Here is a 16,180-nt window from a genome sequence, read left to right on the forward strand (position 1 = left end):
CTATCCCTCTGCTAGCTCCCCACCCCTCAACAGGTCCCAGTGTATAATATTCCCTTCCCTGTGTCCATGTGTTCTCATTGTTCAATACCCACTTATGAGTGAGAACATGCAGTGTTTGGTTTTCTGTTCTTGTGTCAATTTGCTGAGAATGATGGTTTCCAGCTTTATCCATGTCCCTGTAAAGTACATGAAGTCACCCTTTTTGATGGTTGCAGAATATTCCATGGTGTATATGTGCCACATTTTCTTTATCTGGTCTAAAACTGATGGGCATTTGGGTTGATTCCAAGTCTTTGCTATTGTAAACAGTGCCACAATGAACATACATGTGCATGTGTCTTTATAACAGAACGATTTATAATCCTTTGGGTATATACCCAGTAATGGGATTGCTGGATCAAATGGTATTTCTCTTTCTAGACTCTTGAGGAATTACCACACTGTCTTCCACAATAGTTGAACTAATTTACAGTCCCACTGACAGTGTAAAAGCATTCCTATTTCCCCACATCCTCCCCAGCATCTGTTGTCTCCAGATTTTTTTTCCTTTTTTTAATTGCATTTTAGGTTTTGGGGTACATGTAAAGAACATGCAAGATTGTTGCATAGATACACACATGGCAGTGTGATTTGCTGCCTTCCTCCCCATCACCTATATCTGGCATTTCTCTCCATGCTATCTCTTCCCAACTCCCATTCTAACTGGTGTGAGATGGTATCTCAATGTGGTTTTGATTTGCATTTCTCTAATGACCAGTGATGAGGAGCATTTTTTCATATGTTTGTTGGCTGCATAAATGTCATCTTTTGGAATGTGTGTGTTCATATCCTTTGCCCACCTTTTGATGGGGTTTGTGTGTGTGTATTTGGTAAATTTGTTTAAGTTCTTTGTAGATTCTAGATATTAGCCCTTTGTCAGATGGGTAGATTGCAAAAATTTTTTCCCATTCTGTTGGTTGCCAGTTCACTCTAATGATAGTTTTTTTTGCTGGGTAGAAGTTCTTAAAGTTAATTATTCCATTTGTCTATTTTGGCTTTTGTTGCCATTGCTTTTGGTGTTTTAGTCATGAAGTCCTTGCCTATACCTATGCCTGAATGGTATAGCCTAGTTTTCTACTAGGGTTTTTATGGTGTTAGGTCTTATGTTTAAATCTTTATTCCATCTGGAATTAATTTTTGTATAAGGCGAAAGGAAGGGGTCCAGTTTCAGCTTTCTGCATATGGCTAGCCAGTTTTCCCACCAGTTTTGCCACTACTATTCATTAAACAGGGAATTCTTTTCCCACTGCTTGTTTTTGTCAGGTTTGTCAAAAATCAGATGGTTGTAGATATGTGGTGTTACTTCTGAGGCCTCTGTTCTGTTCCATTGCTCTGTTTTGGTACCAGTACCATGCTGTTTTGATTACAGTAGCCTTGTAGTATAGTTTGAAGTCAGATAGTGTGAAGCCTCTAGATTTTTTTTTTTTTTTAACTTAGAATTGTCTTACCTATGCAGGCTCTTTTTTGGTTCCATGTGAAGTTTAAGATGGTTTTTTCAAATTCTGTGAAGAAGGTCAATTGTACTTGATGGGAATAACATTGAATCTATAAATTTCTTTGGGCAGTATGGCCATTTTCCCAATATTGATTCTTCCTAACCATGAGCATGGAATGTTTCTCCATGTGTTTGTGTCCTCTCTTATTTCCTTTAGCAGTGGTTTCTAGTTCTCCTTGAAGAGGTCCTTCATGTCCCTCGTTAGTTGCATTCCTAGGTATTTTATTCTCTTTGTAGCAGTTGTGAATGGGAGTTCACACATAATTCGGCTCTCTGTCTGTTATTGGTGTATAGGAATGCTTTTGATTTTTACATATCGATTTTGTATCCTGAGACTTTGCTGAAGTTGCTTATCAGTTTAAGGAGATTTTTGGGCTGAGATAATGGAGTCTTCTAAATATACAGTCATATCATCTGCAAATAGAGATAATTTGACTTCCTCCTTTCCTAACTGAATACTCTTTATTTCTTTTTCTTGCCTGATTGCTCTGGCTAGAACTTCAAATACTATGTTGAGTAGGAGTGGTGAGAGACAGCACCCTTGTTTTGTGCTAGTTTTCAAAGGAAATGCTTCCAGTTTTTGCCCATTCAGTATGATATTGGCTGTGGGTTTGTCATAAATAGCTTTTATTATTTTGAGAGAAGTTCCATTGATACCTAGTTTATTGAGAGTTTTTAACATAAAGGGCTAATTTTGTCAAAGATAAAATTCAACATTGAGATTATCATGTGGTTTTGTCTATAGTTTTGTTTATGTGGTGGATTACATTTATAGATTTGCATATGTCGAACCAGCCTTGCATCCCAAGGATGAAACCAACTTGATCGTGATGGATAAGCTTTTTGAGGTGCTATTGGATTCGGTTTTCCAGTATTTTATTGAAGATTTTTGCATCTATGTTTATCATGGATATTGGCCTGAAATTTTCTTTTATAATTGTGTTTCTGACAGGTTTTGGTATCAAGATGATGTTGGTCTTATAAATGAGTTAGGGAGGATTCCTTCTTTTTGTATTGTTTGGAATAGTTTCAGAAGGAGTGGTACCAGTTTCTCTATACCTAACTGCATTCTTTCTTAATGTTACTTTCAAATCAATACTAGGTCATTTCATTCATTACTCTTCATACCTGACACTTCAGTCTTCCTACTTCATGCTTCTCTCTTTACCCTGACACCTCTAATTTTAGTGTAAAGACCTAAAATTAATAGTATGATTAATTTTACCAGTGGTATAGTTATAGTTACATCAACAAAAAGTTATGAAAAGATACTAAAGAAAAAACCCTACTCACAAGAGACAGAGCACTCAATATAACCTGATTTAGATATGATGCAGATTTTAGAACTATTAGGCAAGGAATTTAAAATAACTTATTAAAAGCTATAGTGGAAATGGTGGAAAATATGAACAGATGTGGCATTTCAGCAGAAGGATAGAGAGTGTAAGAAAATGTCAAAAGGAAATGCTAAATATGAAAAACAAATGAAGAATGCCTTTGGTGTGCTCATCAATTGACCTGATACAGCCAAAGAAAGAATCATAAATTTGAAGATGGATCACTAGAAATTACCTTATTATAGTGTACTTGTACTCCTTTAAAGCCATTGCACTAAAGAGGGAAGCATCCAGAGGTAATAAAGAGGGAAGAGCAAAAAGATCTAACAGAGCATTCAAGAGGTATGGGGTAATATCAAGTAATATAACATACGTGTGAATGGAATGCTAGAAGGGAAAAAAAGGGAGAATGGGACAGAAGAAATAGTTGAAGAGATACTGGTTATTAACTTCCAGATATAATGAAAGACACCAAACCACCAATCACAGAAGCTTATAAAGCCCAATCCGGACAAATTTCTCACCTCCCAAACCCTACACCAATAGACCATATCCATCATATTCTAATTGATGACATTCAAAGATAAATAGAAAATCTTGAAGGCAGCCTGCATTAAAAAATACTTCTTACATAAAGAGGAACAAATTTAAGAATTGTAGCAGACTTCTTAGCAGAAACTCTAAAACACAAACCAATGAAGTGAGTTTTTTTTTTAATTTCTAATTTTATTTTTCCCATTTAACTTGTTTTAATGTTTCTTCACAAATGGTGAAAAATACTAAAATACAGATAAGGAATAATCATAATGTGTGGCAAACATTGTAAATATGGAATTATACATTTAAAATATTTTCTGGTTTAAAGAAGAAATCTGATCATCAATGCAGATATGTGGAGTCTCTGCATCTAGTAGGGCTGAGCTCTGCACTCCTGATGGTGCTCGCCTTTATCAATTTTCCAGGTCAAGTAATATATGTGTAAATGGAATGCTAGAAGGGTGAAAAAGGGAGAATGGGAGAGAAGAAATAGTTGAAGAGATATAAATGTCCTCCATGTCCTCCCCTTCTTCCTCCCATCTGTTTCATCAAAGGTCCAGGGCCCCCCCAGGGCCACCTCACCTTCCTCCACCAAAGCCACCTCAGTTCATGCCCCGGCTACCACGGAAGCCACCTCTGTCTCTATCACAGCCACTTCTGAACATTCCACCAGGACCACCATGATCTATGAGGCCACCTCCTCTTCCCCATATGCCACCAGGGCCTCTGCCACAATCACCACCTGGGAGCTGGAAGGGTGGTTGGCGGAAGCCTTCAGGCTTTGGGGCCTTACACTGGTTGCACTCTGTTCTCCATGTGAAGTTCTAGTTTCCACAACCTGGATTGGGACACTACCAGTCTCCAACTCGGTGCAGGATGTTTCCTCCTCTGGAGGGTTTTCCCCAGAGGGCAGTCTCCTCTGTCTCCTCCACAGCCTCTCATGCGACCCATGGGTCCCCCAGGATCTTCTGGGCCTCCTAAACCTCTGTGGAGTGGTGGTGGCATCCCTCTGCCCTCACGGGATGGCATACTACCCCGCATACTGTTCATTGGAGGCTTCTTCTGAGAAAGAGAGACTTTAAGTTTGCTCCCTTGAAAATCTTTCCTATCAGACCACTCCATGGCAGCCTTGGCAGTAGGTGGGTCATCATAGGACACTGTGGCATCGCCTTTGGGCCTTCCTGTTTCCTTGTCCAGGTAGATGTGGATCATGGGTTGCCCGGTTCTCTTGTTCATCTTAACAACCCTACACTACTTAAAGAAGTCTACCAGATCATCTAGAGTCACATTATCATTTAATCCTTGTACATAAATTGCACTGTTGTCAGAGTCTTCATCAGGTTCTACAGGTGGGCCTAGATCAAGATCTGGTCCTTTGTCCATGGGTCTACCAGGCTTATTGAAGCCATCTCGCTCTCCAGCACCCATTCCACCGTGTCCTCCTCCTTGCCCACCTCTGCTCATGCCCCCACTATCAAATCCCCCTCTTCTCCTTCCTCAGTTATCAGGGCCACTCATGCTCCATTTCTCTCCTGGTCCAGAAAATCCTCCAGACTCCTGCCCATAAACACCCATGCTACTGGGATGGTCCTGTTGGAATAAACTCTGCTGCCCATAGCTGCTGCCCTGTTGGCTATGTTGACTTGGAGCCTGGCTGTAGGATCCAGTTTAGGGTGGGTAACTAGTGGGAGGCTGCTGCCCATAGCTGCTTTGTTGACCATAGCTACTCTGCTGTTTATAGTTGCCCAGTTGCCCATAGGTGTTCTGTTGAGAGTAACTGCTCTGATCATAATTAGTCAGCTGTGTAGAGGAATAGCTGGTAAGAGGGTAGGATGGAGGTGCAGTGACTGGCTGCATGGGGCAGCTCCCAGGTACCTGGGGATAACTGTAGTTACTCTGTCCATATCCTAAGCTGGGCTGGTTGAAATGTCCTGTGCTAGATTGAGGTTGACTAGTCTCAGTGGACTTGATATCATACTGCAGCCTTGTAGGTGCAGTGGCTGCTAGCTGCTGCCCATAGGCTGGATAAGCAGGCTGAGTGCCATATGCAGACTGAGCTGTGTAGGAGGCCTGGGTGGTGGTGACTGTAGCAGTGGTGGTATCAGAAGCACCAGTGCCATACCCCTGGACAGGCTGGCTGTATGCCTGGGGGGAAGTTGGAGTAGTATAAACAGTGGGAGGCTGTCCATAAGAAGTTGTATAGGCAGTCTGCCCATAGGTTGCAGTGGTTTGAGCCTGGGTGTAGCTGACATCAGTGGGTTGTCCATAGGTTCCATAGCTTTGTTGCCCATATGCCTAGGTGGTCTGTGTATGTCCTTGAGTGGGCTGGGTATTGTAAGTGCTGTAGCCCTGCTGTGCTGCAGCTTGGCTATAGGTACTGTAATCTGTGGCTGCTATTTTCTCTCCTTCCTCCTTGTTCTCTCAATGTCTGTCTCCCCTTGCTTTCCATCTCTCTATTTTTTTTTTTCTTACGAGAACAATCCTATTGCAATAAAGTGACAAGTTTAAATGTAATGAGTAAAAAATTCCCAACCGAATATTCCATACTACATGAAAGTTTTTTTTTAAATGAAAGAGAAATAGACATTTTCCAATAAATAAAAACTTAGATAATCCCAGCACTTTGGGAAGCCAAAGTGGAAGGATTACTTGTGTCCAGGAGTTTGAGACCAGTCTAGGCAACATAGCAAGATCCCATCTTTAAAAAAAATAAAAAAATTAGACAGGTGGTGTTGTGCACACCTGTAGTCCCAGCTACTGGGGAGGCTGAGGTGGCAGAATCACTTGAGCTTGGGAGGTCAAGGCTGCAGTGAGCTATCATCATGTCACTGCACTCCAAACTGGGTGACAAAGTGAGACCCTGTCTAAAAACACAGACAAAACCCACAAAAACTCAAAAGCATACACTACACCTGGCCACTTTTTTTTTGTATTTATTTTTGTATTATTATTATTAGTAGAGACAGGGTCGTGCTACAGTGTTCAGGCTGGTCTTGAACTCCTGGCCTCAAGTGGTCCTCCTGCCTTGGCCTCCCAACGTGCTGGTATTATAGGCGTGAACCACTGTGCCCACCTGAAAGGGCAACTCTTAAAAATATTTTTAAAATGGTAAAAATAATAAGCTAATACTGTAAATAAAATGGAATAAAAATATTCAATTAATCCAAAAGCATGATGATAAAATATCTAAGGGAACAAAAACAGTGAATAGAAAACAATAAACAATATGATAGATTTTAATTCAGTCATACCAATAATTACATTAAATGTAAATGGTTTAAAGATTGTCAGACTGGGTAAAAAAAGCAAGATCCATATGCTATCATAAGAAATCCACTTTAACAAAAAAAAAAAAAAAAAAGAAATCCACTTTAACATAAGAAATGCACTTTAAATATAAAGAGACGAATAGATTAAAAGTAAAACTATGGAAATATTATACCATGCAAACAATAAGAAAGCTGGAGTGGCTATATTAATAACAAACAAAATCAACATCAAAAGATAAGATGTTTCAAGGGTTTTCCACAGTGATAAAAGTATCACTTCACTGACAAGTATCATAATGTTGTGTATGCTTCTAGCTATAGAGCTTCAAAATGCATGAAACAACAATAGATAGAAATGAAAGGGAAATAGATACATCTGTAATTATATTTTGAGTCTTCAAACTACTCCTTCATATCTGATAGAATAAGTGAACCAAACTTTAGTAAGGATATACAATATTGAAAAAATAATTTTAACCAACTTGATTTAATTGACATTTATGTAACATTCTAACTAACAACAGCAAAATAGACACATTTTAAAGTGTGTGTAGAATTTTAGCCAAGGTAGACAATATTGTGGGTCATGGAACAAACCTAATACATTTTAAAAAAATTAAACTATACAGAATATGTTCTCTGAACGTGAGGGAAACAAACTAGCAATCAATGACAGGAAATTATTAAGCAACAAACTTCTAAATACTCAGAGGTCAAAGTAGTTCACCTTTAGCTAGATTTACAAAGAAAATAGGAATACACAAATTGCTGGTGTTAGAAATGAAAGAAGGACATTGCTATTCACCCTACAGACATAAAACTAAAAATAAGGAAATATTGTATTTTGTCCACAATTCAAAAATTTAGGTAAAATAAGCAAATTCCTTCAAAGATATAAATACCCAAAGACTAATCAAGACATAATAGATAACTGGAATAGTCCTAAAGAGATTAAAGATATTCATTTTATAGCTCAAAACTTGAAAACGTCTAACAAAAAAGACTGTAATCTTACATGACTTCACTGGTGAATTCTATAAAAATTTTTAGGAAGAAATAATGTCTATTCTACATAAACTTTCAGAATATGCAACTGGAGGGAACATCTTTCAGGTTATTTTATAAAACCAGTATTACACTGAAACCTAAACTAGGTAAAGACATCACAATGAAAGAAAACTACAAACCAGTATCTCTCATAGAGATGCAAAAATCCTCAATAAAATGTTACCAAATTGAACAAAAATACAACAACAGTATAATACATCTTTTTCAAGTGGAGTTTGTCCTAGTAATGCAAGGCTAATGCAAGGTTCAACAATCAAAAATCTAATATTTCAATTCACCATTTTAGCAGAATAAAGAAAAATCATATGACAATATCAACAGATGCATTTAAAACCAGATGACAACACTAAACTACTTCATCTCCAAAAAAAAAAGTTGAAATAATTTAAAGTAAACCTAAATGAATGGCGTTCTATATAATTGGCCCTCCATATCTGTGGGTTTCACATCTGTGGATTCAAACAACTGTAGATTAAAAATATTTGGAAAAAACAACAAAAAGTAACAACACAACAATAAAAATAATGCAAATAAAAACAATACAGTATTACAACTATTTATATAGCGTTAGGTATTATAAGTAATTTAGAGATTATTTAAAGTATGGAGGAGTCAAGATGGCTGACTAGAGATATTAGACATTCACCCTCCCCGGAAAGAAGAACCAAAATTGTAAAGAGATAATCAAACCTTGAATAGAACATCTAGGAAAGATCACTAGAGATAAACAGAGAAGTCACAGGAAACACCTGAGGCACAGAAGAAAAAGGAAAATGAGCAGCCAGTGGCCAAGATTGGCTGTGATCCCAGAGGGGCTCCTTATTACAGGGAATGGTTAAGTAAGAGACCCTTACCAGTCCACATCCCCACTAGACCGTTGCCATGGGAGAGCTCTTCTATTCATATGAGCCATTAGATTACATGGACAATGATCTGGAGACTCTGCAGGGATATTACAGTAGACAGGAACTTGTCCTGGGTCACCCACATCCCTGAGACCTAAGCAGCTGCAAAATGGCATAATTGTGAGTCCTACTGTCACTTGGCTTCATCACACCCTGGTAAGCATAGCCCCTATAGTTCTACATTCTGGAAGCCTCCCCTGACTTTCCCCGGTGCCTAGCCAGAGGGCTACAGTGGCACAGTGATGGCTGGACCCAAAGGTGCTGTGTGTTCCTTAGTTCTCTAGTCCACATGGAGTACTACTTCCTGGAGAAAGAACTGTGCAGCACACCAAGGATGGCCCCTGAGACAAAAGAAACCAGAGAGTATATACAATTTCCAGAGCCTGAGAGTTGCCTGTCTGGAGCTGTGAGAAGTGACCTTGTCCCCAGCAGTGGCATGGACTTTGCCATTGGGCTTGCAATCAGAGAATGGGACCCCTTCCCAACTTCACACATTGCTGCCACTAGGAGTTGAGGTGGGTGACCCTGAGGGCTGATGGGCTGGGAGTAGCAACCCTGTTCCCACTGGCAGACTGGCCCTTGTGCTCAGGCTAGCCCACAGAAGAGTGAGATCCTGTCCCTTACTCACACCACTGCACCACAGCTGCCCTTGCTGCTGCCAGAGGCTGAGGTGGGCTACCTGCCTGGAGCTGCCTGTCTGGGGCGGTGAGTGGTGACTGAGCTCCCCCCTGTCAATGTAGCTTCTGTTTTGGGACCTATGCAAGAAGGGCAGGATCCCTCCCTACTAATCCCCCAAAACATTGCAGTCACTGCTGCAGCCAGAAGCTGAAGTAAGTGCTACCCAGAACCTAAGAGCTTCCTGTGTGGGATTGTGGTCACCTATTCTGCCCACCCCAGGAGCACAGCCTCTGTACTCTAGCATGTGGCCTGAATACAGGCTCCCCACACACTGCTGTGGCCAGTGCTATTGCCAGAGCCAAAGTGTGCACTTCAGACCCCGAGAGCTACCCATAGGGGACCAGTAAAAGCAGCTCCATTTACCCCAGTAGCATGAATGCTGTGCTCTAGTATGGTTCCTGAAGTCATGTTCTCCACACCCTCCATCACAGATTACCTCACCTTGTCTACTACAGCCCATGCCCCTGCATATCACCAGGAGCCCAAGGTCAAACCTGCCTACCCTGGCACCACCACTACAGAGCCCAAGCATGCTGTATGAGAACCTGGAGATCACCCTGTCCATTTTACCATGCCTGGCATCTGTGCACTCCCCTCAGGAACTTGAAGACTTGCCCACCCAGCTTGCTGTCAACACCACTGACAAAATACACACACATGCCACCTAGAAGCCTGGTGATTGGCCTAACCAGCACATCACAGATACTGCCAACACCAGCACACACAGCTCAAGACCCAGAAAGTTGTCCTACCACTGCTGTTGCCACTGCCCATAACAAGTCTATTGACCAGGGGCCCAAGAACCCACCCACTCACCTGCCAGCATCCCAGTCAGGCTGCCTGGAGGCCCAAGAATAGACCCATCTGGATCCACTAACACCACAGCCAATATATGTCACCCTGGGGTCTAAGGACAGACATGGCCCACCTGGAATTCCTGTCATCAGCACAACTTCACCAGACCCTCCACTCATAAGTGGATTTCTTCAGTGAGTTATCTAGACAGAAAATGAACAAAGAAACATTGGATTTAAACTGGACCTTAGGCCAAATGGATCTAACAAACATATACAGAACATTCTATCCAACAACTGCAGAATATTCATCTTTTGCATCAACACATGGAACATTCTTCAGGAGAGATCATATGTTAGATTGCAAAACAAGCCTCAACAAATTTTATAAAATTAAAATAATATCAAGTGTCTTCTCAGAGCACAATGGAATAAAACTAGAAATCAATACCAAGAGGAAATTTGGAAGCTATACAAATACATGGGAATTAAACAACATGCTCCTAAACAACCATTGAGTCAAAGAGGAAATGAAGATGGAAATTTAAAAAGAGTCTGAAACCAATGAAAATGGAAACACAGCATATCAAAACCTGTGGGATATAGCAAAAGCAGTGGTAATAGAGAATTTTTTAGCAATAAATGCCCACACTAAAAGAAACATATCAGATTTCAAATAACCTGACAAGGCACCTCAATGAATTAGAAAAGCAAGAGCAAACCAAACCCCAAATTAACCTCATAAAGAAAATAAATATAAAGAAAAATAGAAGAAAATAAATAATAAAATAGAAGAAAATAAATAATAAAGATTACAGCAGAACTAAATGAACTAAATAACAAAAAAAGAAATTCAAAGATCAATGAGGTAAAAAAGTTGGCTCTTTGAAAAGAAAAACAAAAATAAACTGTTAATTAGACTAAGGAATAAAGAGAGAAGACACAAATAAAATCAGAAACGAAAGAGGAGATACTATAATTGATACCACAAAAATACAAAAGACTATCAGAGACTGTTATGAACAACTATAAAGTAACAAACTGAAAAACATAGAGGAAATGGATAAATTTCTGGAAACATACAACCTATCAAGATTGAATCAGAAAGAAATAGAAAACCAGAATAGACCAATAACAAGTAGTAGGATTGAGTTGTGATGAAAGGTCACCTAACAAGGAAAAGCCCAGGATTAGATAGATTCACTGTGGAATTCTATCAAACATATAAAAAATATCTAATACCAGTTATCCTTAAACTATTAGAAAAAATTGAAGAGCAGGAAATTCTCCTTAACTCATTTTTTCAAGGCCAGCAATATCCTGGTACCACCAGATAATGACACAATGAAAAAAAGAAATCTACAGGTCAATCAATATCCCTGATGAAGAAAGATGCAAAAATCCTCCACAAAATACTAACAAACTGAATCTAACAGCACATCAAAAAGATAACATGTCATGATCCGGTGAGATTTACATCAGGGATGCAAGAATGGCTCAACATACCTAAATTGATAAATGTTACACCTCACATCAACAGCATGAAGACTATAAAGATCATACGATTATTTCAATAGATGCAGAAAAAGTATTGAACAAAATTTAACAACTCTTTAAAAAACTCTCAATAATATAGGCATAGAAGGCATATACCTCAAAATAATAAAAGTAGTATGTGACAAACTGACAGCCAACATCATACTGAATGGGGAAAAGTTGAAAGCCTTTTCTGCAAGAACTGGAACAAGACAAGAATGCCCACTCTCACCACTCCTTTTCACCATAGTATTGGAAGTCCCAGACAGAGCAGTCAGACCAGAGAAAGAAATAAAAGGCATCCAAATTGGAAATAAGAAAATAAAAGTATCCCTCTTTGCAGAAGACATGATCTTATGTTTGGAAAAATCAAAAGCCTCCACCAAAAAAAAATCCTAGAACTGTTCAGTTCAGTAAAGGTGGAAGATACAAAACTGACATTCAAAAATAAATAGCATTTATATACTTCAATAATGAACTAGCTAATAAAAAAATCAAGAAGGCACTCTCATTTAAAATACCTTCAAAAATACATAGGAATAAACTTAACCAAGAATGTAAAACATCTATACAAGTAAAACCACAAAACACTGATGAAACAAATTGAAAAGGACACAAAAAAATGAAAAGACATTCCATGCTCATGGATTTGAAGAGTCAGTATTGTTAAACTGTCCATACTACCTAAAGATATCTATAGATTGAATGCCATTTCTCTCAAACACTAATGTCATTTTTTTCACAGAAACAAAAAAAGAATCCTAAAATTCATATGGAATCAAAAAAGAGCCCAGATAACCAAAACAATTCTAAGCAAAAAGAGCAAAGCTGGAGACATCATCCTAACTGACTTCAAAACATATTGGAAGGCTATAGTGACCAAATGTCATTTTTCACAGAAATATAAAAAAAGAATTCTAAAATTCATATAGAACCAAAAAAGAGCCCAGATAACCAAAACAATTCTAAGCAAAAAGAGCAAAGCTGGAGACACCATCCTAACTGACTTCAAAACATATTGGAAGGCTATAGTGACCAAGCAGCATGGTATTGCTATAAAAATAGACACATAGACCAATGAAACAGAATAGAGAACTCAGAAATAAATCCACGTATTTAGAGCCAACTGATCTTCAACAAAGCTTCCATGAATACACATTGGGGGAAAAGACCTTCTTTAATGAATGATGCTGGGAGAAGTGGGTAATTATATTCAGAATAATGAAACTGGATCCCTAATCCTCAATGTATACAAAATCAAACTTCACATGGATTACAGGTTTAAATGTAAAACTACTAGAAGAAAACATAGGGGGAACACTTTATGACATTGGTCTAGGCAAAGATTTTATGGCTAAGACCTTGAAAGAACAAGCAACAAAAACAAAAATAGAAAAATGGGACTACGTTAAACTAAAAAAGCTTCTGTATAGCAAAAGAAACAATCAACAGATGAAGAGACAACCTGTTAAATGAAAGAAAATATTTGTAAGTTTCTTATTTGACAGGAGACTAATATCCAGAATATAAAATGAACCCAAACTCAACAGCAAAAACAAACAAACAAATAATCCTATTATAGGCAAAGGTTTATGAATAGACCTTTCTCAAAAGAAGACACACAAATGGCCAACAGGTATATGAAAAAATGCTCAATATCACTAATAATCAGAGAAATGGAAATCAAAACTAGCATGAGATATCATCCCATCCCAGTTAGAATGGCTATTAGTAAAAAGACAAAAAAAAAAAAAAAATGCTGGCAAAGTATCCAAGGAAAAGTGAACTCTTATACATTGTGGGTGGGAATGTATACTAGCACAATCACTATGGAAAACAGCATGAAGAGTCCTTAAAAAAACTAAAGTTAGAACCACCATTCAATCCAGCAGTCCCACTATTGGGTATTTATCCAAAGGAAATAAATCACTATGTCAAAGGGATACCTGCACTCACATGTTTATCACAGTGCTATTTAAAACCTACATTGTGGAATCAGCCTAAATGTCTCATCAATGAATGAATGGATAAAGAAAATGTTGTATATATGTGTGTATATATATATACATGATGGAATATTGTTCGCCATAAAACAGAATGTAACCATGTTATTTGCAGCAACACGATGGTCATTATGTCAAGTGAAATAAGCCAGGTATAGAAAGACAAATGCCATATGTTCTCATTTATATGTGGGAGCTAAAAAACTTACTGTCATGAACATAGAGAATAGAATGATAGATACCAAAAGCTGGGAAGGAGCGAAAGTGGGAGGGGAGGCTAAAGAGGCATTTGTTAATTGTTACAAACATACAATTATTTAGAAGAAATAAGTTCTAATGCTTGATAGCAGGTTAGGGTTACTATATTTGCCAACAATATATTGTAACTTTCAAAGTAACTGGAAGAGGGGACTTGAAATATTACCAACACATAGAAGTGATAAATCTCAAGGTGATGGATACCCTGACTTGACTGTTATACATTCTATGCATGTAACAAACACTTATATGTACCTCATAAGCAAGTAAAACATTATTTGTCAATAAATATTTAAATAAAAGTAAAATGAAGTATAGGGGAGGATGTCCATAGGTTATAAGCAAATATGCTGTTTTATATGAGACTTGCACATCTGTGGATTTCGATATCCTTAGGGGTCATGGAACAAATTCCATGCAGATATTGAGGGCCTATTGTACTATATGCACAGAATCAATGGCTCAGTTTTATCAATTTATTAATTGTCTCCAAACTGGGCTATAGATTGCAAAGTTTCAGTCAAAATCTCAGCAGGAATTTATGTAGAATTCACCAAAGTGATTCTAAAATTTATAGGGAAAGGCAAAGGAATGAGAATAACCAAGTTAATTTTGAAAAACAGGAACAAAGTTGGAATGCTCATAGTACCTGATTTCAAGATTTATTATAAATCTACAATAATTAAGACTGTGGTATTGACAAAGGGAGAGGCACATTGATCAACAGAATAGGACAGAGAAACCAGAAATAGATCCATATATATATATATATATATATATGTGTCAATTGATGTTTTTGACAAAATTATAAAGGCAATTTAATGAAGAAAGAATAGTCTCTTCAACAAATTACACTGGATACATTCATAAGCAAAAATAATAAATAAGAACACCAGTATTTCTTGCATGTTTACAAGTATTAACTAAAATGGACCTAAGAATAAAATCTAAAAGTATAAAACCTTCTAAAAGAAAACATAGACGAAAACATTTTGATCTTAGGTTAGGCAACATTTCTTACATGATGGTACTAAAAGCATGATCTGTAAAAGAAAAATATTGAATAAATTAGACTTCATCAAAATTACAAACTTCTGTCCCGTGAAAGATGCTGTTAAGAGAATAAGAAGACAAAATGCAGGCCAGGAAGTAATATTTGCAAAACATGTATCTTATAAAGCACTAGTATCCGAAAAGCATAGGGAATACTCAGAACTCAATAATAAGCAAACAACTCAGTAAGAAGTGGACAAAATATGTAAGTAACTGAAACTCTCATACATTATTGGCAGAAATGTAAAATGATACAAGCCCTTTGGAAAACACTTTTCTGTGTAAAGTTAAATATACACTTTCTATACAATGTAGTAATCCCACTCCTAGATATTTAGCAAAGAGAAATAAAACTTCACATAAAAACCGTTTATTAATGTTTATTACAGATTTATTTCGAATCCAGAAAAATGGGGAAAAAAACCAAATGTCCTTTAACTGGTGAATGGATAAACAAACGGTTGTATATGCACTCAAAAAAGCTACTGATGTATGCAACATGGTGAATGAATCTCAAATGCCTTAAACCAAATGCAAAAAGCCAGACTCAAAAGACTGCATTTGTTTGACATTCTGAAGAAGGCAAAGTATAGGAACAGAAAATATCACTGCTTGCCAGCATTTGGGACAGAGAGAAATTGTCTAAAAAGTAGTATAAGTTTGGCAGGAGGGATTATGGAATTGTAGTTGTCAAAACTCATAAAACTACACTAAAATAGTTACTGTAATAATTGCTATATGTAAATTACATTTCAATAAATCTGGCTCTCCTCCCCAAATTGGAGAGCCTATAGATAAACTAAGAAATCATACAGATCAGGAAGTCAGCAGATAATGTTTCAAATTGGTTAATCAGATATATTTTTAGAATTAATATCCTAACATAGTGTCCTAAAGAATAACAATAATAGTTAAAAGTAGATACCTCTGGCAAGTGAGAGTGGGGAGATGTGGGTCACTAGATGAATGCTTTTCTTTCAGATTTTTCCTATACTATTTTTTTTTCCCATGTGCAGTTATAACGTTAATTAAATAGAAATAGTTTAACATTACAAATAATTAAAATTTACCCATGTTTTATAACTTCTCTGAAAGTAAGAAATTTCTGTACATATTAAATTTTTTTGTCTGTATAATCTTCATTCTGCAAAATGGCATTAGGTAGAAATGAAATCAAATTAGGATAAATTAGGTTATGTTTAATTTGT

At 37.4% G+C, this 16,180-nt stretch overlaps 1 protein-coding gene and 1 pseudogene across 1 annotated transcript in view; one reads left to right on the plus strand and one right to left on the minus strand.

The window, feature by feature from the left end:
• Nucleotides 1-16,180, plus strand: part of ACVR1C (activin A receptor type 1C) — a 126,591-nt gene that overhangs the window by 12,919 nt on the left and 97,492 nt on the right. The gene's annotated exons all lie outside the window — the stretch shown is intronic.
• Nucleotides 3,577-9,736, minus strand: LOC104650129 (RNA-binding protein EWS pseudogene; annotated as a pseudogene).

This window comes from Saimiri boliviensis, chromosome 5, assembly GCF_048565385.1.
Source record: "Saimiri boliviensis isolate mSaiBol1 chromosome 5, mSaiBol1.pri, whole genome shotgun sequence".
Lineage (NCBI taxonomy): Eukaryota > Metazoa > Chordata > Mammalia > Primates > Cebidae > Saimiri > Saimiri boliviensis.